Source organism: Ornithodoros turicata, unplaced genomic scaffold (genome assembly GCF_037126465.1).
Source record: "Ornithodoros turicata isolate Travis unplaced genomic scaffold, ASM3712646v1 Chromosome13, whole genome shotgun sequence".
NCBI classification, from domain to species: domain Eukaryota; kingdom Metazoa; phylum Arthropoda; class Arachnida; order Ixodida; family Argasidae; genus Ornithodoros; species Ornithodoros turicata.
Window position 1 is genome coordinate 1,653,489 of NW_026999307.1, and position 22,713 is coordinate 1,676,201.

The 22,713-nt window shown below is 46.2% G+C and overlaps 1 protein-coding gene across 1 annotated transcript in view; it reads left to right on the forward strand.

The window, feature by feature from the left end:
- Positions 1-1,362: 1,362 nt before the first annotated feature.
- LOC135372173 (zinc finger protein 551-like) overlaps positions 1,363-22,713 on the forward strand; it is a 114,210-nt gene continuing 92,859 nt past the window's right edge. The window contains exon 1 of the mRNA XM_064605861.1: positions 1,363-1,383. The gene's annotated coding sequence lies outside the window, so the exon portion shown is untranslated. The remainder of the gene's footprint in view (positions 1,384-22,713) is intronic.

A 22,713-nucleotide genomic window follows, 5' to 3' on the forward strand; every position in this document is an offset into this window, starting at 1 on the left:
ATCCTACCGCCGGCTGTGCTGTCTGAGGTTTTCCCTGGGTTTTCCGAAGACTTTCCAGACGAATGTCGGCACAGTTCCCTCTGAAGTCGGCCCAGGACGCATACTAATCCACCTGTCCCCCACTCCTTCCTGCTGTCCTCTCTCCGTCTGTCCACCTCTGTACGCCGCTCATAGCCACAGTTGCTTCGCGGCGCTAACACCCAATCAAAAAAAAAAAAGAAATTGACCTCAGGGGTACGTGCGTGACATCACGCACACAAAGGACTTGCAAACATGCTTTTGACATGTGCTAATCGCGCTTTTTTGTCTGCGGAACCTTCACGGAGTTTAATGGAATTATAGTGCCAAACTTACCGCAAAGCAATGTTTCGCGTTAACTTGAAGGGCCGGCATGAAGAATCACAGTCGGCGCGTTCCAAAGGCAGTATTTTTCAGTACCCATCCATAAAAACACTTAAAAGTTGCCGAGTTCCACAACTACTACGTGGCAAAGGTACACCGAAACAGAAACTACTCAGCTGACAGTGGCACCGCGTCTAATTCTCACCTGACGTGACACTTGAGTAATCTTGAGTAAATACCGTATTCTCTCACTTTAATTCAACACAGTAATGTACCATGCGTTTTTTTCCACCCGAAAATACATCACTTCTCAGCAGATCCGGGCATCCTCACCAAGACTGGCAATGGGCCTCTTCACCCTTACGACGCGGAGTTTAAGGTGAGGTGAGGAAAAGAAAAGTTCTGGAGTAAGTTGGAGGCCAGGAAAAGTTCCGGAAAAATTTTTGAAGAGAGGGAGAGTGTCAAAAATTGTTTTGACACTTTTGAGAAAAAGGTTTCAAAAAACCTTTCGATATGAGGTGATGTGCAGAAAAATTTCAAACAAATATTTGGATGTGAGGTGAGAAAGGCTTCAAAAATCATTTTGAGGTGAGGTAAGGTGAGGTGAGATGAGGGGAGGAAATTTTTTTCTCCTGGAAAATTGAGGTGAGGGCAAGACTGAGGCCGGTCAGGCCGAATGCCCGCCCCTGCTTCTCAGTATATCACCCGATTTCACCCTGTTTGGCTGGTCCTCATTTTGAACACGAGTTTTATCCCCCGATTTTTACAAAAAATAAAACCTGAAAACTGGGCGCATATGTACGGTCATCATCTGGGTCTTAAATCAGAGTACAGCTGCAGCTTACGTTTCTTTCGCGTTGTGCCTACATCTTCCAGGTGTGGGATTTGTTTCACCTTTTCCTGCAGCTGGCTGCCGGTACGAACAGTACCACTAACGGTGAGCCTGGTCACTTCCTCCACACCACGCTGCACAGATTGGAGGGCTTCTTTGTCTGTGGCACTCAAACCCATTGAAGAACTGCAAGAAACATCCGAAACAAGGTGTGCTTTGCAATAGGTTAATTTAGACACCACTGTTGCAAATATGAAAACGACTGGGGCAGACGTTAGTGCGTGGTAGGAGGTTGGGGCCTCTTCGTATTTGGGTTAGAGTGCAGCAGCACTATTACTATGGAAATAAAGGAGGAAGGACGTTGATCGGCGATGGAACGAGTGGTATGCTCTCTCTAGTAGGAAAAAAGTGGCGGAACTCATCAAGGTATGTCATTTTGATCTCGCTTCTTAGCCACTGCTCATGTCTCTCTATAGTTTCATCCTCATGCTGACTGGCAGTATGAACATCACACTGAAACAGAAGCCAAGCAAGTATACCATGAGGGAAAGAGTTTGTATTCAAAATCATAAATGCAAAAACAAAATATATAGTTCCTTACAAGAGGCAAGCATATGACGATTCGAATTGGGCGCCGCCCCTTTTACGAAAACGCACTGAACTGAAGGGAACTTTTGTCACAAAAATGCACCGCCACTACTGGCTATTGCAAGGAAAGTTGTTGCCTGACAAGCTGAAAATGGTCCTGTAAAGAGGTCACGCCACAATAATTGCGTACAAGCGCAATAGGCTGCTTTAGAAACAGAACAGAATTTTGCAGTTCTGAAATGGCAGAATTCCCTGCCAACCACTTCATTTCACAAAACATGCTGAATTTTGAAATTTTTGTGCAAGCGCCTTAACGGAAACAGACTTGTTCGTTGAATACAACGCTACCTGAGCAAAAAGTAACGAAATCCCGATATCGTTACACGTACCTAAAAGCAGCGGAATACCGCTATCGTTACCCGAAAAAATGACGCGATACTTCCTGTGCTACTTTTTAGGAAAGAAACAAACAGTATCGTTGATGACGTACTTCAAACGTCTTAAAATAATAAATAATAAAATCAAACCATATCTCAAAATAAAAATATAAAATAATATCACAAAATAATAAATCGACGTCCAATGGAGGTTATACGTAGGTCGCCTGAAGGCTATAATTGGGAAAACAGTTTTTTACAGATTTACTAAACCCTACTCGATATCCTGCACATATATTCTCTTCCTCTAAAGCAAATGAAGCATAAAGCAAGTCTACCGATAAAAGGCTCAACAGCTTTGTAACAAAAAAAACTCAGATTGCCCGGAACGAGAAGCTAGTAAACTTACATTTGGTAAGATTTTTTCAAATTGGACTTCCTTGACGTACAGATAAAGCTTTCCCACCGATACGTATAGTAGACATCTGAATACCACGCTACCGTTTTCTTTCTCCTCCTTATACTCAAACATGCTTGCTGCAGCAGACCATGGTCCCTTCATTGCAGCGGACAAGAAATGGCAACGGTCAAGCACCTAAGCGTACGTGGTGCAATGTCATGTGGAATGTCATGACTCATAGCTAGCGGGGACGGCTCCAGAATGCAGTAGGAGTGACGTCAGTTTGCAGACAACTCCGACCATACACCAAATCTTCAAGTAGGTTAATCCCAACTAGGGAACACGCGTGGAGGACACAGCCTGTTTGTAAGATAACGGCCTCCGTGCCCTCCATTCGGCTATTTGCTGGTTTCGCAGAATGAGTTTTGATGTCGGGCAGCTTGTTCGAAGGCAGGCAGAGTGGAGGCTTAATGAGAGGTCCACGTCGAGTTGTCGCGAACCTGAGCTCGGAAAGTAGCGGTAACGGTAGCGCTCAAAGATTGCGCTACCTCAAATTTGTAACGGAAGTACTTCTTTCGTTACTAGTTTAAGAAAGAAGCGCGATCTCTACTCCGCTACCGAAAAAAGTAACACATATATTGGCGCCGCTACTAGTAGCCGCGCTACGTACAACACTAGGTTTGGGACCGTCCGCTGGTGAGGAATAAAATGCTAAAATTCGCTCCGTCAAAAAGCTCCGCCGCCGAGTCAATTTCTTTCGCATTTTTTTTTTTTTTTTTTTCTGGCGGACCACGACACATAGAGCCAAAATATTTATTGCTCCTGTGTGCATGCATGTTGCGGTACAATATATAGTTTTTCAACGGAAATCGGTGATGGTGTCCAGGCCACCCTGCCTGAGTTGAGATGGAATCACCCAACGGGCCTTTTCGAAAAAAGAGATGGACGGAGAGATGGATGGTAAAGACAATCTTCTTTCATACCGAAATGGTGTAGCCTCGATAGCAGCATCCGCCGATGATTAGCAGATCCCGATTATTTAGCACACAAATACATATGTTCAACATATTTACCTGTCAGTAAAATACTTTTCCAAACTCATAGGGGACCATACTATCTGTTTTTACTGATAATACCAGTAAATTCAATAACCTCGCGCCCACACACACACACACACACACACACACACACACACACACACACACAAATAGAGATACGATGATGAGATGGGGCTGATGCCGGCCAGCAGGCTGGGCGCTGCCCCAGTGCCACTTGTACGTGATGAGAGATGATGATGGATATGATAAGGGGTCCGGTAATCAAAGCAGGGTGGAGAGGCCTGTTGATGACAAGAAGTCCCAGAGGTGACGCAGACCTTGGCGTGTATGAGCTGGACTGGACCATGGGCCCAGCACCTTGCCTATGGTAAAGGGGCGATGATCGATCGCATGCAGTTCGTGCTGCAAGATCGCACGCTCCCGCTGGTAGTCCGGGCAGTCCATAAGTAGGTGGTGTAGGTCTGCACGCACACTGCATGCTGCACAAAGGTCCGAGGGCGCACGGCCAAGACGCTGCCTCATAACTGGTGTAAATGCAACATTCAGCCGCATGCGGTGAAGCAGGGATGCATAGTGTCGCGGAAGGCGATGAGGAAGCGACAGTGAAAGAGAAGGATCCACTGCGTGGAGCAGAGAGTAGGGTGTAATGTCATGCAGCCACTGTGATCTTGTTTTGTCTGCAGAGAGAGCACGGACGAGGGCCTGACGATCACCTTTGGGCAAGATGATAGAGTGGGCTGAAGCTATATGATGACCCCGCAGGGCCGCCCGGTCGGCCTCTTCATTGCCGGGTACGCCGACATGACCAGGTACCCACTGTAATACTATGCAGTGGCTGAGGCCTCGCAGCTCCTTGTAAGTTTCAAGCACGTCAGCAACAATGGACACGAGAGGACCTCGAATGCCCATTGTTGCGAGGCATTGGATAGCAGCTTTCGAGTCTGTGTAGAAGACCCATGGCCGAGCTGAACACTGCAGGATCTTGCGCATGGCAAAGAGCAAAGCGTGTAGCTCAGCACATGTTGACGACGTCAGATGCGAGAGACTGAAGATACCAGTTATGTCTTCGGACGGAATAATATAGGCGCATGCAGAGCTGGATTTTGTGGACGAGCCATCCGTAAAAACAGGCTTTACTAGCCTGCAGACAGTTCGCTCATCATATCCAGTGTGAGCGCCTTGGGCACACCTGCAGCGACATCATCCTTTCTCTGCAGCCCGGGAACGGATAGTGAAGCAGATGGCAGAGGGAGGGTCCAAGGTGGAGTTGAACGCGCCTGGGGTTCAACTTGAAAACGTGGCAGGTGAGGCTTTAGCTGTTGAATGCAGGACCTGAACTTGTTATTCCTGCGACGGGAAAGCTTCAGCAGTAAAGGGTGCTGCCGGTGATGAGCCAACAAATGGAGATAGTGACGGCTCGTCTCATTAAAGCGCTGGATAGCAAGCGGAGGCTCTCTCGCTTCTGCCATGACTAAACAAGTATCCGTTGTTCTTGGCACGCCCAGGCACACACGAAGGCTACCTACGTGCCAAAAGACACTGAAGCTTGGACTCGGAGGACGGCGAAATCCCGTGTAATACTGGAAGGCTGTATAGGAGCGGACCACTCACCAAGGCTCGATGAATGGCCAAAAGAGATCGCGCATCGCAGCCCCACCTAAGGCCAGCAGTGTGTCGCGCCCACAAAGCCGCGTGTAGAGTGGGAAGAAAGATCTGTAGCAAAGTTATAGGAAGTCAACTCAGATGACCTCCATGGACAGAAACGCAATGGTGAAGTCTACGCCAGTATCGCTGGGGCATTGAGCAATTCCGAAGTGCGCTAAGAAATACGCTAATGCGAGATTGCCACTGTCGTGTGTTAGGGGAGCGAACCCCTTTTCCTAGGGCGTCGTTCAAAGCTGCAAAGGACCCCTACTTCGAAGACGCTCCAGCCTGCCCGTGTGATACGGGTAATAGGTCCCCATAGGGAACTTGAAAAAGGGTAATTTCTTTGGAAAGGGCAGCTGAGGGAGCTTAGTCTGCCGGTTCGCTGCCAAGTATCCCAACGTGAGTTGGTACCGAGCAGAATGTTAAACGGAGGCCCTTATTAATAGCTCCACTAGTCATGGATTGCGCCCGCTGCACAAGGGTTCTGTTTTCTGTTTGTATTTCACATATTGCGTGTATGGAGCTCAGAGAGCCTGTGTATATGATAGATAAATTTATTCGTCTTTCTAAAATGTAATTGAGCGCTAGGATGATCCCATAGACCTCTGCAGTGAAGATTGATGCAATACCTCTCATGCGATGAGACCTTGCACAAGTAGGAGAAACCATGGCGCATCCTCTGGCTGATCTTGATACATACGTATATATTTAACTGTGCTTCCCAAAACTTTCATTGGGATGTTCAAATTCCTGTTGTAGTACAGGAGTAGAAGTGCCATGTTTGTTATAGAACTGTACTTTGGATGGGGTTCCCACGGAGGAATCGTGTCACATGACTCTGCTATCAAGGAACTATAAGAGCTGAAATCATAAAACATCTCGTGCAGTTCCCATACTAAAGGGAGGAATGACTGTGGGTCCATTGATCAAGAGCTCTTTAATCCGTGTGTTCTTCACAAAGCAGAGTACAGCATAGTGCGGGTAGCTTCATATATTTACGCATACGGCACTGCAAGATACATTTGTGCACTGGTACTTTGTGCACTGATTATTTGTACACTGCAGCAGCACTTGAAGCCGTCGAGTTGTGTCGATCTCCGTCTACATCCACGTCTCGGAAAGAAACAGAAGTGATGTCTTACATAGGACATAGTAGTGTGCAACGTCTTCTGCGTGGAGCTGTACGCGGCGTACATTTAGGACTGCGAGTGTCAACGAGTGGGGCTGGTCTAGTTGTTCCACGCACTGCGTACTGATTGTGCCTGGGCGGTGCTTTTGCAGTCGATGAAATTTTTCCGCCAAAGTTCTGTTGATATGCGCCTTTCTGTGACAGAAGTTGAAGTCACTGCCAGCTCACTCAGCTATCTCACTTTCCATGGATAGCAGTTGTAAACTGGCGGGATTCTCTCCTTACTCCCAGCGCTGAGCGCACATGCGATAAGCGTTTTGTGCGGACATGCGAATGCCGACGACGCCGACGCGATCTCGGGAAACTATCCACTGTACAGCTGCCGCTGTGAAAGGAGGGCGTGCACTACTCGGTTGAGTTGACTGGGCAGTAAACGTCACGTTTATTTTTTGGATGGTGTGACCCGCGTTCTTGTTTGGTTTCTTTTGCACAGCAACTCGCTCCTTGTCAATTATATTGGGGAGTGGGGGACCAACTGTAGTCTTTTTTTGTGCTTGGGACTTCCTGCTCACAAAGGAGCGCTCAGAGCAGAGAGTCTTGTGGTCACACTCCATGGAGGTCGTCTCCGTGGACTGTGATTACAGAAGTGGCGTTGGTTATAATGACGCCACGTAAGTGCGAGGGTTGGAGGTGGACCATCACCGACTTGCAGTGGCGTAGCGTGGGGGGGGGGGGGGGGGGGCGTTGGGGCGCTCGCTCGGAGCGCAACATTTTTGGGGGGCACAAATTATCGAAGAGAGAAAAGAAGTCAGAAAATGCAGTCAAACTGTTTATCACTTGAAAAGTTATTTTCTTTTTTCTTTTTTACATTGGGCGTTGTTGGAGCGATCTTCTGGGCGCCTCAAAGTCGCAGGCCACACGCCGTCCTTCGTCTCGGGGGTTCTTCATGGGGTTGCCCCCGTATTCCTAACCAACCCTGAGGGCTCCCTATGTAAGCGCCAGCCCTGATGGAGGAGAATTCCACTTCCCAAAGCGCCGGTATTCCTAAGGCGCACACTAAGGGCGCGCGCCAGCCAAGTGGATTCACGAGCTTTTATTGCAATAGTAACGCGAAATAATATGTTCATATGTTCAATAAAGAAGAAAAACAGGTTGCAGAATATATAAACCTGAAGTAAAGAAAGCCTCGAATAAAGAAACAACACTTCGAATGAGTCGCACAATGGAAAGTATCTGGTTGCGTTTCTTTCTCGTCATGAGTTCGCATTCACACACTGTTGATATCGAATATCAGTACGTTCATCCCATTTATTAGGCCCGCTGTCACGTCGAATTTTTAACAGGTTTTCTTCTCTCTCAGCCTCTTCGTATGGAGCAGTCCTGTGATAGATGGTGTGGAAAGCTTGTTCCGTTGCTTTGTTTTCATTAGACTGACTGCGGAAAGGTTCTTTCCATGTACGCACTTCAGTGCGGCAAGCACAGGAGGCAGCTCACGAATTTTTCTAATATGGGAAACATAAACTCGTCCGTGCTTGCTCTTATCTTCGATACGTGCCCCCAGGAGGTTTGTAGACCGGCTGTTTGGTCCACGTGGACGGTGGTTTTTCGGAGGACCCTCCATTCCATATCCAAAGCCTGCAGACCCTGTAGTGCCACAATGTTCGAGAAATCAGCTGCAACAGGTGCAATGGTCGTTACTTGACCTTCTAGTACTCCCCTAGGACCGAGTACGTCGATGTGCTTCAGCATGGGGCTTTCAACTGAGAAGCGCTTGAACATTTGCACTGCACTCTCAACCTAAAAATCTAAGCACCGGAGGCGGAAGTTATTCACTTGCCGAGTGGAAAGTTCGTCATATTCTTTCAACAAAGTAGTTTCCACAATGGCTCCAACGTACATCTTTTGAAGGTTCGCAGGGGTCATGGGGTCTCTATACTAAACGCGCTCCGACAGGTGTAGTTTTCGATTATGCTGGGCTGATGTACCACTCCGCGAATGTGTTACACGTTGGCGACACTGTCCTTTACAGAGCATGGATTTGCAGTGCTCCAGACTGCATTTGCCGGTTGAGACTTTCAAAGATGTCGAGCACAAATTCTAGAAACTGGAGGTAAAGTTTCGTGCACGGATCTCGTAGTTGTGCCAGAATTCTTTCGGCAGCCACTACGCGGTCACTGCGTACAGCTTCTGTAAAAATATGTCCTCAACGGATCATATCCTTTCATGATCCGAAGTTCCGAACGCAGACTTCAGCAACACTGTTACGCAACTCATTTCTACGCCTTGACGAGCTGCAAACGAGTGATGTGTTGTGCATGCTGCGTACAATACACGTCTTCCATCGTCGTCCTTGCTATCCTCCATCAGTGAATGCGTGGTTCCCTCAGTTTCATCTGCACTCCATGTCTGGTGGGAGGGGGAGTGATGCGGTGTATAATTGGCAACAATGAAGATGAACACACGCCTCTCAGTTCCATTGGCGCCGATTTCGGAGTGCGGTCACATCCATCTGCCCCTGCGTGACCATCATTGCTGACTGATAGATCTTCTCCGCAACTGTTTATATGCACTTACAGCCCTTTTGAATTCCTGTTTTCATCTGTCACTATGCGTAATTTTACTATCGTGAACATTATAAGAGGGAACAAAGAGCGAATGATAGGTAACTACCCAATTGCAAAAACTTGCTCGGGCCGACCTCGGCCTTAAGTACCTGGCCAAGTAGGCCAAGCTATGCCCGAGCTTGGTGACCATGGTTGGGCCAGGCGTGGGGATTGACACTGACCTAAGATTGGCCAAGACTCGGTCACCATTCTTGGCCCAATTTCACTGGCCAACCTGGTCATTACCGGGCCATGTGTGGCCCTCTTCCAGCCCAGCGTGCAATTATGCTTGGCCGTGACAAGGCTGGATAGGTTGGCTGTCATCAATTAAGGACGGCTGCCGTGGTAATCTGCGCCTGTTAATCCCTCCCTTATTGCTCAAGGCAATTACTGCATATATATTACATGCCAACGCAACAACATTGTAACGTCTGTGAATAATTGAAATACAAAACAAATTCTGAATGTTCAGTGTGGACGCTTTATTAGCAGAAATGATATGCATGGGGGTTCGTGTCCCATAGACTCGGGGGAAACAGGTGTCACATGACATTGCATATATGACTAGAATTATGGTTTTCTGTCAACATAAAATTGTTGTAAGAATAACATGACCCAGTATGCAGGGTGTTCCTCTTGTACATAAGTATAGTGCTCGTGCTTGTCCTTATTCAGATGTCTGCTCGTCCCTTGCTGCGCGGCGCCTGCTGCTACGGCCTCCTTCCCCGTCTTGTGCTCCGCACAGCCACCAACACTGTGCAACTTTCCTAGTCGTGTGCATGGATGAGCCATCAGGATAATGTGCTCTCAGGCACGCTGGAAAAGAGAAAAATAAATGCAGCGTGAAACAACCCAGCTGAAGTGTGCAAATCCACTTTCACTTTTAGATAACATGCTGCCATGAGCATATATAACAACTCAACGTTGCATTGCAATGTAATGATACCAGATACCCAGAGGCCCAGTATACGGGGTGCTTCACGGAAGACTGACCAGAATTTTTATAAAAAACCTATGAGAGCAGCATCGATGCTGTTTTTGTAGTTGAGTTCAACGGCGAGGCAGACATCCTCTCGAAGGTGTGCAACTACGAGATGACTAATTAACTAAAATTCATTAATTAACTTTTTAATTATGGGATTTCGGACAAAAGCGAGATGGCAGATTGAGAGACTATCCTAGTTGCAAGCTATTTCACGTGAGGGAGACCGGCGAAAACAGTATTTTGAACACAGTAAGCACTAGCATACTTGCTCCTGAGCTTCATGAATTCGAATGAGTCCTTGGCAAATGAGCTACTTACAGAGAAGGAGGTCATTGATGTGGCACAGGTCAGCAAATGCCCTCTTGGTCCCTTTCCAACCTCTCCAGCTAAACTGGAGAGCAGCGGATTTCGTCAAGAAGGAGCGTAATAACGTTCTCACTATGTCTTGAGGATCTGTCCCAACAAATTTTGAGGAATAGTCAACCTGCATAATAATGCAACAAGTTCAAGGACAGCAAAGGGATAGCATAAACAGTGGTAACGTACGAGCTTCTCCATGTTTCCCTCAGCTGAGCTGTCTTCGAATGATATCACACCAGACACGTCAGTTGCAGGCAGTGTAGGGCAGTCTTCCGGCAGCCTAATAAATCTTTGAGGTTTAGCTGATGGAAGCAGCCTCCTTAGGCTCTGTAGCTCGTTTAGTATAGCCATTTGGTTGCTGAGTGCCTTCTTTTCAAAAGCTAGGTTTAAAGTAAAACGTTGAAAAGTGAACGTACAAGCTTCAATGTGAAACGAAGTAGAATGAAATGAAGAGGAGTTGAATCAGTTACTTCGCAAGTATGTTACAAATAACCATGATAGATAAGAGAACCAAAAGTTACGTATAGTGCGACAAACTGTAACAGTGGACATTAAAACAAACTGGAATTCGCAATCTACCAGCCTTAGGATTCCACAGTGCACTCGGTGAGAAAGACAGAGAAGAGGGGAAAATGGAGGAGGGTCATAATAACGTTGTGTATCAGAAAATTCTGTTTGCTTCCATGCACTGTCCTTTTTTATGTCTTACCCGAAAATCAATCGTGCAGAGAGGCTTGTCTCGTCATCTTTCGCATATGTCCTTGCAACTTCTAATGAAAAAATATGGGAATACATATCTTATCTTGAAAAGCACAAATAATATCTTCCTGATGGAACAAAATACATGATAAATTGATATGCACCAGGTTTCTACTCATAAGCAGAACAGTTGTTGTGGAATGGATATAAATACCTAGCACTGAGGTGGAACTATGCAGTTACACGAGCTTTTAAAGAAGGTGTGCCTACCTTTTCTGACCAGCTGAGGATGTCTTCTTTCAGCCACATCCTGGCGGGTGCTGCAGGTTGCTGCACCGGGCTGGTACAGCGGGTTTGGCACCTATGCTATGTTGCGCGACACAGCTGAGATATTCTTTCCTGTATCAAAATGCACATCCTTACAAAAGGTTGTAAAAGAATGCGATTCAACGACATGTAGTATCCGCACACGTGTGGTGTACATCGTGGTGGAAAATCTGTTGCAAATATTTTGTGGCTGCAATTTGCATTAACCTACCTTAAAAACTAAAGCTAACAGTGTGTACGTACTAATTAGCTTAGCTTTCCTGTATGAAATTAAAGCAGCAAAATTGTGTGCGATGAATTTTGATGCTCATTCCATAGTTCAGAAACCATCAGCACCGCTTGTGGTATGAATGGTTCAGCTCCCAAACTCCATGCAAACGATGCAAGAACGAGACATTAAAGACCTCTGCAGCAGTGCAGTTGGTACGCAATCCCCCTTCGACAGCGTCATGTGGTAGGCGGACAGCAACCATCTTAGTGAGAGCGACAAAATGTTATACGATCAATTTTATGTGTACACACCATCCACGGAAAGCAGCTGCTGAAAATTTCATCCTTCCATATACCTGTCCTCCAGAGAGGACGTCTGTACTTCGTGCGCACATGAAGAACCATCCCTCCTGTAACTTAGGTATCATATGGAGGAGATTTGGGGAACAAATAACTTGATGTATGATCTCAAATGAACATTTCTATGATACGGCATGGTCAAGAATTATTGTCTTCTATTCTGCCAGTTCTGTCTTCACAGAAATGATGAAAGTGAAAAGTTCATTAAATTAAGTTAATGAGTTCCACGAATTTCAGAATCATGTAACCCACTTGTGAAACCTCCATCGATATTATTCTAATAGTCTTACAGTACATATTTTGTAGTGGATAGAAAACTGTAAAGACTGGACGTGACCGTCGTTACAAGCATACAGAGAAAATACTCACTTTGTGATATTGGGTGACATTGTCCACTCTCTTCCTCTTCATCGCTATCTGTCAGGATCACTTGCTTTCGCTTGTGCCGTGATGCTTTTTCCGTCTCCGGATCCCAGTCCGAGTTCAAATGGGATGTCACAAGAGCCTTTGGGAGACACTCCTTAGCATGTTCATATGTGCCTGTAAAAAAAAGAGCCAAAACAACTGCATATGATAGTAGTGAACATAGGCACATGCTTTCTTGCAAGACCACCTTGTAAGGCTTTTCTGCGTGTCAGCACAGCAGTTAATAATGTCAATACCGTACAAATACAATAACATAACAAGTTCATTTTTTTAATATCGCCGGCGTGATGAGATGAAATAATGATATTTAAATATTGAAATTGCAGTGAGAAATATTGCATAGCCAACCCTATGCACAGGAATAAACGAAACAGTGTTGCTTACTTTTTGCCGCAAGGATTCGTGCCCTGTGCGATAACCAGTGATCTTCCACTTGTACTGCTAACATGACCATGCGATCAACTTCTCTTTTGATTGTTGCGGGCGGCCAAAAGCAAGACACATCATCTCCATCTTCTTCAACCCAGTTTCTGGGGACAACGTACGTGCTGCACTCATCAGTGAATTCAACGATGTAGTACCTGCAGACAGAACGAAAACATGTGGCACAGTTCGGTTTCACATAGGGTACATGTACGACTTATGAAGTGGTGGCCAACAAGGCGGCGTTGGCAGGGCTTCAGAGGGCGACACTGTACTGTAGATTTTCATTCAGATTCATATGCACGGATGGATCGCATACAAGTTTACCTTCGCACAGGGTAGATGTATAAGCAGCTTAAATATGGCAACTGCACGCGGGCTCCAACATGAGATTGGGAAACCGATGCTTTACTGATGCACTTCACAAGATTATATGAGATGGCACTTCCAAAGTAGAACATTGCTGTACAGAAACCCAAGTGTATTAAAGTAAAAAAGGGAAATGGAAACAGTTCAATGGTAAAAAAATAAGGGCTCAGAGAAGATGGAACAATGGAAAGAAAACATCCTTGCTGCCAAGCGGAATGAGCTGTCCCTTGCAGATAATATCCGAAAACAAAAATGTTTCATTCAGACGAGCTCGCGATGACACTCGAAATGTGGACAATGGTGATAACCGACATGGATGAACAAAAAAAGTCACCCTCAATATTACACAGTTTGCCCACAATGAGTACATTACTCCCATCAGCCAGAAAGTTTGACACAACGACAACTCTGTTCCCAGTGAGCAGTACACAGTTATCTGGTGCCCAAGACGTTAGAACTGCGCCTTTCCACATTGCTTTGTGGTACTGCTTCAAGTTCGGGTAGGAGAGTGCAGGACCACTGCAGTGGCACGAAGATGGAAGCACCCCGTGTTGTGGCAGTTGAGCATCCTTTTCACTTTTAACAACAGGGCACGCTTCCTGCTCCACAAGCCTGCCATACAACTGCTGCAAGGGCTTATTCCCGGACCTCACCAGTTTCTTAAGCTCTTTCAAATAGTTTTCGAAAGGAAATCAGCTGAAATCATCAAGAGTACCAAGGTCACGACAGTCATATTGGCCAAGTGAATGAGCCCGTGGACATTGTATACCAGCGGTCCCTTGCCATAGACAGACTTACAGCGCAGCACAAATCTGCGCAGCAGTTGTTCTGCGTAGTTGAGAAAGCACGTGATTGATTTACATGATAGAATAGCAATGGCAACATGCAAGTGCAGAAAATGTATGTACAGAGACATTTGGCGCAGTATGACCTTAGTTGTCCGTGCGCCATAAAAACCTGAATAATCATCATGTACAGAGACTGCGTCAGGATTTTCCTGAGAACAACAGGACCAGAGTACAACAAAAATTGTCTCAGTTCAGCAGCCTTCCAGCGCTCGAACAATTCTAGAGGCCGTGGCTTGCGCGCAAAGTCTCGTGGTACATGCTTTCGAAGGGAGACTAGGAGTCCTGACACCTGCACAATTGACGCATGTGAATGTCGTACTGTCCGGGGGCCCTTCAACCAGTTACATATTAGCTTTCGAACAACCCCTAGGCAAACCAAATGCATGTAGTCTATTGGAAAACAAGACACCATTGGAATGCCAATACGTACCAGTGGGGAAACACCCAAGTGGTGCTCCTTTTGAGTCTGATTTGCAAATGAGTCATCAGAACGAAGCGGGCTGTCCACACTTTGATATGTGATGCGACCAAGGTACACTCCTTTTGTACAACACTTATCGCATCCGTAGTACCCGGCGTAAAGTGTTGTTGCCTTTATGAAGGCCTTCGCAGGTGCATCACAAATTACTGCCTTCAACGTAATCTTACAGTGTATGCCGTTATAACAAATTCCAGAGGAAAGCACTGGTTCCAGCTCATCAACAAAGGGGGTCAAAAATTCCTCCAAATTAGCTGGCTTCGATGCACCACAGTACATTCCAACAGCAAATACATACTATGGTACTATGTCAAAGCGTTTGTTGGTTGGATGATGAAGTAGTAGAAGTATTGGCCAAACTTGTGTCCCACTACTTTTGAAAAGAGGGAGCCCATCAACATTCATAGATAGTGAAAGCTCAGGAATAATAGCATCGGGGTTCCACATGTGCAGTGCACGCGGGAGTCCACTCTCGATTCCAAAATGTACATACTGTACATTGGCCATGTGAACAATTGGTACATTACGGGGAGTAGATAGTAATGCTTTATGTGTTTTCGGAAGATCTGCGAAATGAGGTCGCAGAATTCTAAGCAGTGAATCTACAGCAGCTCTTGTGATCTGGTGCTTTATCGCCCAAGCCTTTAGCATGTCCCTCATGCTATCTGAACAATTTTGTGCAATGCGCGGCAATGAGTGCAAGACAGGGTCACTCAATTCACCGGCAGATGCCTCGGGACGCTGACCTAGATGTAACGTATCTGGAGACGCACATGAATCTACAACTGCGGAATTCCCATCCGACTCGCAACATGATTCCCATTCAGGTTGAGGCATGCTTTCTTCAGACGACGAACAAGTTCTTGTCCCGGAATATGACGCTGCGTCGACATTTTCTCTCACGTCTTGTGAACACAGCTCGCTAGCGCGCTTCACCAATCTCAGCTCTCTCCGCCGCTTTGCTCTTAAAAGCCTCTCCATAACGTCTTACCTTCCCGAAGACGACTTCGGCGTCATTGGGAAAACATAGAACGCATGACGCTTTGAAAACTTCGAGAAACCAACTGACATATGTGCAACGTGCGCATTCCGCCGGGTAAACAAACAAGAAGAGGCGGTCATTAGCCGCGCATACTGCAACCGAACTTTGGGAGCTTGTTCGTCATAGGAATACTAAAAATGTAAAAAAAAGAATCGCAGACGCACACTTTGTCTGCCACATCAAATTTTGAAAATGTTAGAGTAAAGGTCCTGTTTCCGTTTCCATGCTAGTTTGTATAATCTAATGTAATCAATTCGAAACCGAAACCCCCCACCAAGGACATCTCTTGTTTTAAGGGCGCTCTTTTAAAACGGCTTGAAGTTGCTCTAACAATAAGTCTATGCTTCAGGTGTACCTCTGACGATGTGTGAGTTTTTCGGAACCATATTGCATGTCTCAAACTACTCTGTTGGCCGCCTACCTTGGCACGACGTTGGTTCGTCTTTGCTCTCCGACTTCCATCAGCATGCCACCGGTGTGTGGTCGGCTCGAGCTGTTGGCCCAACTTCTGTGGCCAGGTTCCGCCCGAAATCGTCGGCCGCCAATATCTGCCGGACACCGAAACGCATTTGGCTGGCCAAGATAGTCGGCTGCCGACTGAGCGCCGAGCATTTACCAACCGTTGGCCGTCGGCCAATTTCAATTGGGTACACAGCCCAACCTGTGACACGGGAAATGCTAGTAAAACATGACACAGACAGCCTCTGTCATTCGTCATCCGCATAGTACAATAGGGTGCTGTCACAAGTTGGCTCTGATGACTTCTGCCACCCACTCAGTGTTCCCTGTCATTATTATTCACAATAGTACATACAGTACACACAGGGCGTTTTTATGGAATTTTTAAATGGAGCTGCGAAAGCAATGTAGATTAGACGACGGTAGCATACCTTGAGCTTGAGGGAACAAGAGCACACGAAGGAGTAGACAGGAGTAGACAGGAGAAGAAGTAGACAGGACGAGGCTCGTTTGAGCCTCGTCCTGTCTACTCCTTCGTGTGTCCTCTTGTTCCCTCAAGCTCAAGGTATGCTACTGTCGTCGAACATTCACCAGCTCGCTTGCCTGCTCACCCTTATTTCATCAATGTAGATCTCACTCACATCTTGTCACTCCAAATTTCATATTTCTTTACGTGCAAGAACCACTGTTTTAAGGGGTACAAATTGCCAGCTGTGCTCATTTCGTCATCAAGAAGCGCAGCAAGAGGGACCCTCGCACCATCCCTTCATTTCCCCTTTCAGTGTGAATGCCGTAAATAGTAGCGAAAGAGAAGACAAACAGACAAAGAAACAACGTGGTGACCTTGGATGCTATTATGAGTAGCTAGTGTGACGCTGAGAGGGCAATTCAAAGCGCGTCCCTCTTACACTACTTCCTGATAGAAATGAGAGCGCCTGGCACTTTGTGGACCTCAAAACGGTGCTGCTTGCTCTTTTTTGGCTGTTACTAGTGGGGCAGGGAACGTTTTTACGCTGCATTGCTCTACTTTCTAAGTGGACTGAATCTTTCTCACAGTTACGTCCCTGGAATTATTGATCTCCCAAATTTCTCAAAAATGATGTGGAAACTGGAGGAGCGCATAGCGAGGTCTACTAGCACGCCCGTCTGCTGTTGGGCAAACAATCCTCTTATTGCTGCCACTGACACCAACAGCAGATATTGCAGCACCACTGTGCACGTGCTCCAGATGGTGTGTGACATAGAGGGTGAGTATAACATCGCGTTTTTTCACAGCCACTTCTCCTACGCGTTCAGTTAATTTGGCAGTTAAATTATAAGCGTGTGACCGCTGTGAGATTTGTAGGAAATGGAATGGGCATAAAAGAGGGTTACCAACAATTCTGCTACTTCAGCCTTTCGAGAGAGGCCGTAATTAAAAAAATTAGTGAATTGCTTTTAGTTAATTATTCAAATTACAACCACGGACTACATGTTGTCTGCCAGGCCGTAAGAAGGGCAACCTCCATGGAGCGAATTTTTGCAACGAAGTTCGCGCGGCAGACTGTCACGTGCGTTCCGCCGCCAGTTCGCCGACACCACCTCCATGTGGCGAAAAACTAGCGGACGGCGTCGGGAAGTCTTGCTCTGATGTTACTGTCGCCAGAGCACAAACTGAAGCTTAGTTACATTAGTTCATCGAAAAAATACGCTTAATATCACAAAGTTTGCAACTAAATGCATCAACTTCCAAAAAAAAAACGGTATGTAGTAAGGTACCGAGAAGCATATTCTGTACCGCTTAGGGAAAAGGATTTTCTCGGTAAAGCACGCCTTACGTTCTACCGCAGAATGCGCTCGCTCCCAAACACTATCCAGCGGTGGCAGTGGTCGTCTGTTATCGTCTTTCTCGTGATGCAGTAAGCTTTATCAGCCAACGACATTTTGCTTTTCAGTCTTCGTGTTGTTTCCTATATTGCTATCCGTGGTTGTTGAAACAGTGAAGGACAGCGTAAACACATGTCGTCGGCAGCGACCTTCGCTGGATAGGGGTCATGGGTGCTACCTACCGCTCGCTTCTTCTTTTGAAGAAGAAACTACTGCTTCAGAAAAAGAAAGAGCAAGAAAGAAAGAAGCGGAGGTTCTGAATACGTCCCCTTGACGAGGAGATCTGAAGGAGAGTTCCACACTGCAGTAAGCAAGTTCAGTGCGTTCCAGACATAATTGTTATAGTTCACAAGCAGTCGTATACTATTGTATGGAAATAAGTTGGACGGGTGATAGTTTTTTGGTAACATTTTATATTATTGGTCTTTCAAATGCAGCTGATGAGGGGTGACCCTCCTTTTTTCTTCAAGTACTACCGAATGCCACCAAGTAGGTTTGACGAGCTGCATCATATTGTGCGCAAGGACCTCACAAAGGCATACGTCTGTCGCGAGCCAATATCTTCACAGCAGAGACTTGCCATCACTCTCAGGGGCAAGCATATCTTATGTTATTCACACATGAACACAAGACTTACGTTCGAATACAGGTATCTTTCTTCGGGAAACGCCATCAAAGAAGTCGCAGTTCAGGGTGTCACCCGAAACGTGCAGGCGTATAATCCACCACACATGTGGGGTTCTTTGGAAACGCTTGAGGCCACTGTACCTTCCAGTGAGTACAATTCACGTTCTTGGGGAGGGAGGGGTAGATTAGAAAGAGTATTTGTGAAGTTCTACCGTTGAATACTGGAGTGAGAAAAGCCCATTAATAAATCTTACTGTTGTCCTTCTGAATATAATTTTAATGGTTAGAGGCATCTGGTTTTAATGAGTAGCTGTTGTGCAGGGTTGCCACTCAATCCGGTGCCCTTCAATTGAGGAAAGTGTGTAACTTATTTTCAGATACCATGAAAGCAGTAATGGCTGGACATTGCTCAAAGGTTTCATGCACGGTGGAACTTCCCGAATTGTCTGGGTGCTGTGGATGGCAAGCACGTTCAAATCCAGGCCCCACCAAAGAGCGGCAGCAATTATTTCAACTACGAGGTAAACATGTGCTAAGTCCTTGAGCGTCACCATCTGCAAAACATTGTATTTCTAAAATTATGGGGTTTCATACTTTAATGGGCATTATAGTTAAGCATGTAATATTAACACATGATTGTAAAAAAGGAAGAATCTTCTTCCATTGACTGCGCGGCTGAAATGGCCACTGAGTTTGATGTCTGCAGCCATATGTGGCAAGGGTGGCTGATTTCTCTTCCTCTCTCTGTATATCGTACCTTGCAGTGTATCATGTTCAAGGCGATTGGGCGCCGCTCGAGTTCTTCTCAAAGCCATTGTCACCTCGAGAAGCTCGGTACAGCACATTTGGCAGAGAACTCCTGGGCATCTACCTTGCAATCAAGCAGTTCCGGTACTTCCTGGAAGGCCGCTGCTTCTTCGTGCTTACCGACCACAAGCCGCTGACCTTCGCCCTGTCAACAACCGGCACATCTTACTCTCCCCGCGAGCTCCGGCAACTCGCGTTTATATCCGAATTCACCACGGATATTCGTCATCTTCCAGGACGGGACAACGTTGTCGCAGATGCTCTCTCTCGTGCGCGTCTCAACGAACTCCACGTCCCTGGACTCCTCCGAATAGATTTCTCTGCCATGGCCGTTCAGCAGGACACTCAAGAGCTCGCAGACCTGTTCTCAACGTCCTCCCTCCACTTCGAAGAGCGTTCCGTTCCTTTTTGCAACGTCCGCCTCCTCTGCGACGTTTCCACTGGCTCACCTCGGCCTCTCGTGCCGAGCACTTTCCGTCGTCCCATCTTCGACGCCCTACACGGACTCTCCCATCCCGGCGTGCGGGCCACTCAGAAGCTGATTACCACGCGCTTTGTCTGGCCCAAGATGAACGCTGAAATCCGGGCCTGGACGCGGTCCTGTATCCATTGCCAGCGGACCAAAATACACCGACACACAGTAACGCCGACTGCCTCCATTCCCCTGCCATCTTCACGCTTCGATCACGTACATATCGATCTCGTCGGCCCCCTTCCACCATCTGACGGAGCAACCTACTTGCTAACTTGCGTCGATCGCTATACGCGTTTGCCCGAGGCGTTCCCCATCCCACAGATCACTGCATCTGTCGTCGCCCAAGCCTTCGTTACCGGATGGATATCGCGGTTTGGCGTGCCTACGACCATCACTACTGACCGCGGTCGTCAGTTTGAGTCGCGCCTTTTCCAGGACCTCTTAGCCACTTTGGGTATAACACGAACCCGCACGGGTCACCAACTGTAGGACAGGACAACCAGAGACCAGAAGAGAAGAGTGTTTATTCTGGCAGGGTGCTGCCGGTGGACTCACGGCCAGAGAGCCGAGAAGCGCGGGCCGAAACAAGGAAAGGGGGCGCGCGATAGATGGCACGGCTGGATGTCGTCGTTGTCATCACCACAATGTGATGGCAGCGAGGCGAGAACTTCATTGCCAACCTGGAATGAGCAAGCATAATTACTACCAGATTAGCTTTTCTACTGTTGAAAAGCCTATTTCCTCTCAGTATTTTGCATTTAGAAATGTACTGTTGTGGCCCATTTTTTGTGTCTCTTTTTTCTGGAATATTCCTGATGTAAGTATTGTGCTGATCTGTGCAGTCTTCTTCGGCTTTCCTTTCTGGGTTGTTGTATCTATTCGTGTGTTGTTTTGTGTATTCGTCTGTTCTATCTATTTATGTGTTGTTGTATCATGTTTGTTCCCTTTGTTTCTTCAGCTAGACTGTGCTAATACTCTATTATACAGTGTGTCCCAGCAAACATGCACTAAGGGTTTTGTATTGCTGTTAATTGGACAGGACAATCCATTTACAGACATTTGAATAATTAACCTCAGAACCATAGTGTAAACGCGAAGTTGCAGAGCGCATTGAGAAACATCAATCGCAACTATTTCTAGTAATGTACGCCACACGAATACTTTTCTTTTTCGTCTGCTGAAAAACATTCAACACAAAAGAGTATGACATCACCACGCTGAGCACGCGGTCCAATGTTATGTGAAACAACCACACCACCTGCAAAGAAATGTACAGATAAAGTGGAGCCTTGTTTGCTGGAAATGTTTGTGATGGCTGTTTATCACCATGCCCTACAAGTTTGTAATGTATAGTAATAACAGTAATTGGATTCTGCCTAATGACACTGCTTCTGCATTCTACTTACCTGAAGCCTATCGAGGCCCACAGTTTCTTGATTATAAATTTCAAAAGCTGCCACATGTGGCTGCTCTCAAGTCTCAAGTCCTCTGTTTTAGTCTTTCCGGCAGCCTGTCCTCTCTTGCGCGAGCAGGTTGGGGGCAGGGGCGGATATAAGGGTCTGTCATGGGGGGGCGGTCTTAAGGAAATTTCGTGCTTTGCGGCAAAGCATCACTCAGGAGATAGGGTTTCTACATAAGGAACACAGCCCCTCCCCCCCGCCCTTCTTAAATCTGCCCCTGGTTAGGGGGTGGGGTGAGTGTGATATCCTTGAACACAAGCGCCAGTCATGTTGTGAGACGTAGTAGTCAATTCCAGTATCGAGAAACCATGCTCATTTCTGACAATGTCTGTCAAATCATCACATTGTTTCATCACTGTGCCTTACAGAAGAAAAGTGCAAAAATGTCTCTATATGGAGCTGATTGCTCACAAGACACACTGTAGCACACTCTACACCGCAAAGAAGAAGGAAAATTTACGCTTCTTAGCGTCAAAGCCTATCACCACCCCATTGGAATAAAAAATATGTCCTTCCGTGACCAAATTGTATGGCTTTGCTTTTTCTTTTTTTTTTTTTGCATTTTCCCATGGCAGACGGCACACTGTGATCCCTAGCTATGACAAATCAGGTGGCACAGTGGGAGGACATTTGGTTGCATATTGTGCAGAAATTTCTAGCCTAAATAGAGAGCTAAGTGATGTGGCTTACCAGTGACGTCCTGGAGATGCCTATCAAATGTCCCAACGACAGCAGGACAATTGTTTGTGCTCCAACATTCCTTGCATTGCTGTGTGGTATACATCTGGTTGTGCCATTGAGAAACATACTTGAAAGCATCAACATGCAACACGCCCTTCCACTTTCCCAGTAAACAATATACGTCCCGGAGACGTCTCGGCAATATCTTGTTGTGGAGATTTGGACGTCCCATGGACTTTCGTACAGAGCCCGTTGACGTCTTTTGTACGTTGAGGGGACTATGCTTTCAGTAGCCATTGTACATCCAGTAGACGTCCAGTAAATGTCACTTCCCAGACTTCTGGATATTAATGGGACGTGTACATTTCCATGCACATCCGTATTAAATGTTATACTCTTTTGTATTTTTTCGTTTGCAATTTATCCCAGTTCATCCAGAACCATTAAATGATGTCAGATTACATGTCAAAACATTTATTTGTAACAGATACTTGAGCATAGTTTCACTTGAGATATATGTATCACAACCTGGCTTGGTAGTGCCTTTGGTACTAGTGTTCTTATACTAGTGTCTTTCTCGTACAAATTCGGTTGGCGGTCCCATTCTTACATAAAATACAAAGTTGTACAAAAACATAGTTGTACAAAATACAAAAGTTTTACAGAACAAGTAAGCTTGCACTTAGACTAGTCGTACAGTTTGGCATGGAAATGCAATTCGTGCATAAAATTCACGTAAAAATAATTAACCATAAAATTACCTTTTTACACGCCACGGCGCTGAACAAGGGTAAGCAGGCTAAATCTTGCATAAAAACAAAAATATTTAGAACTG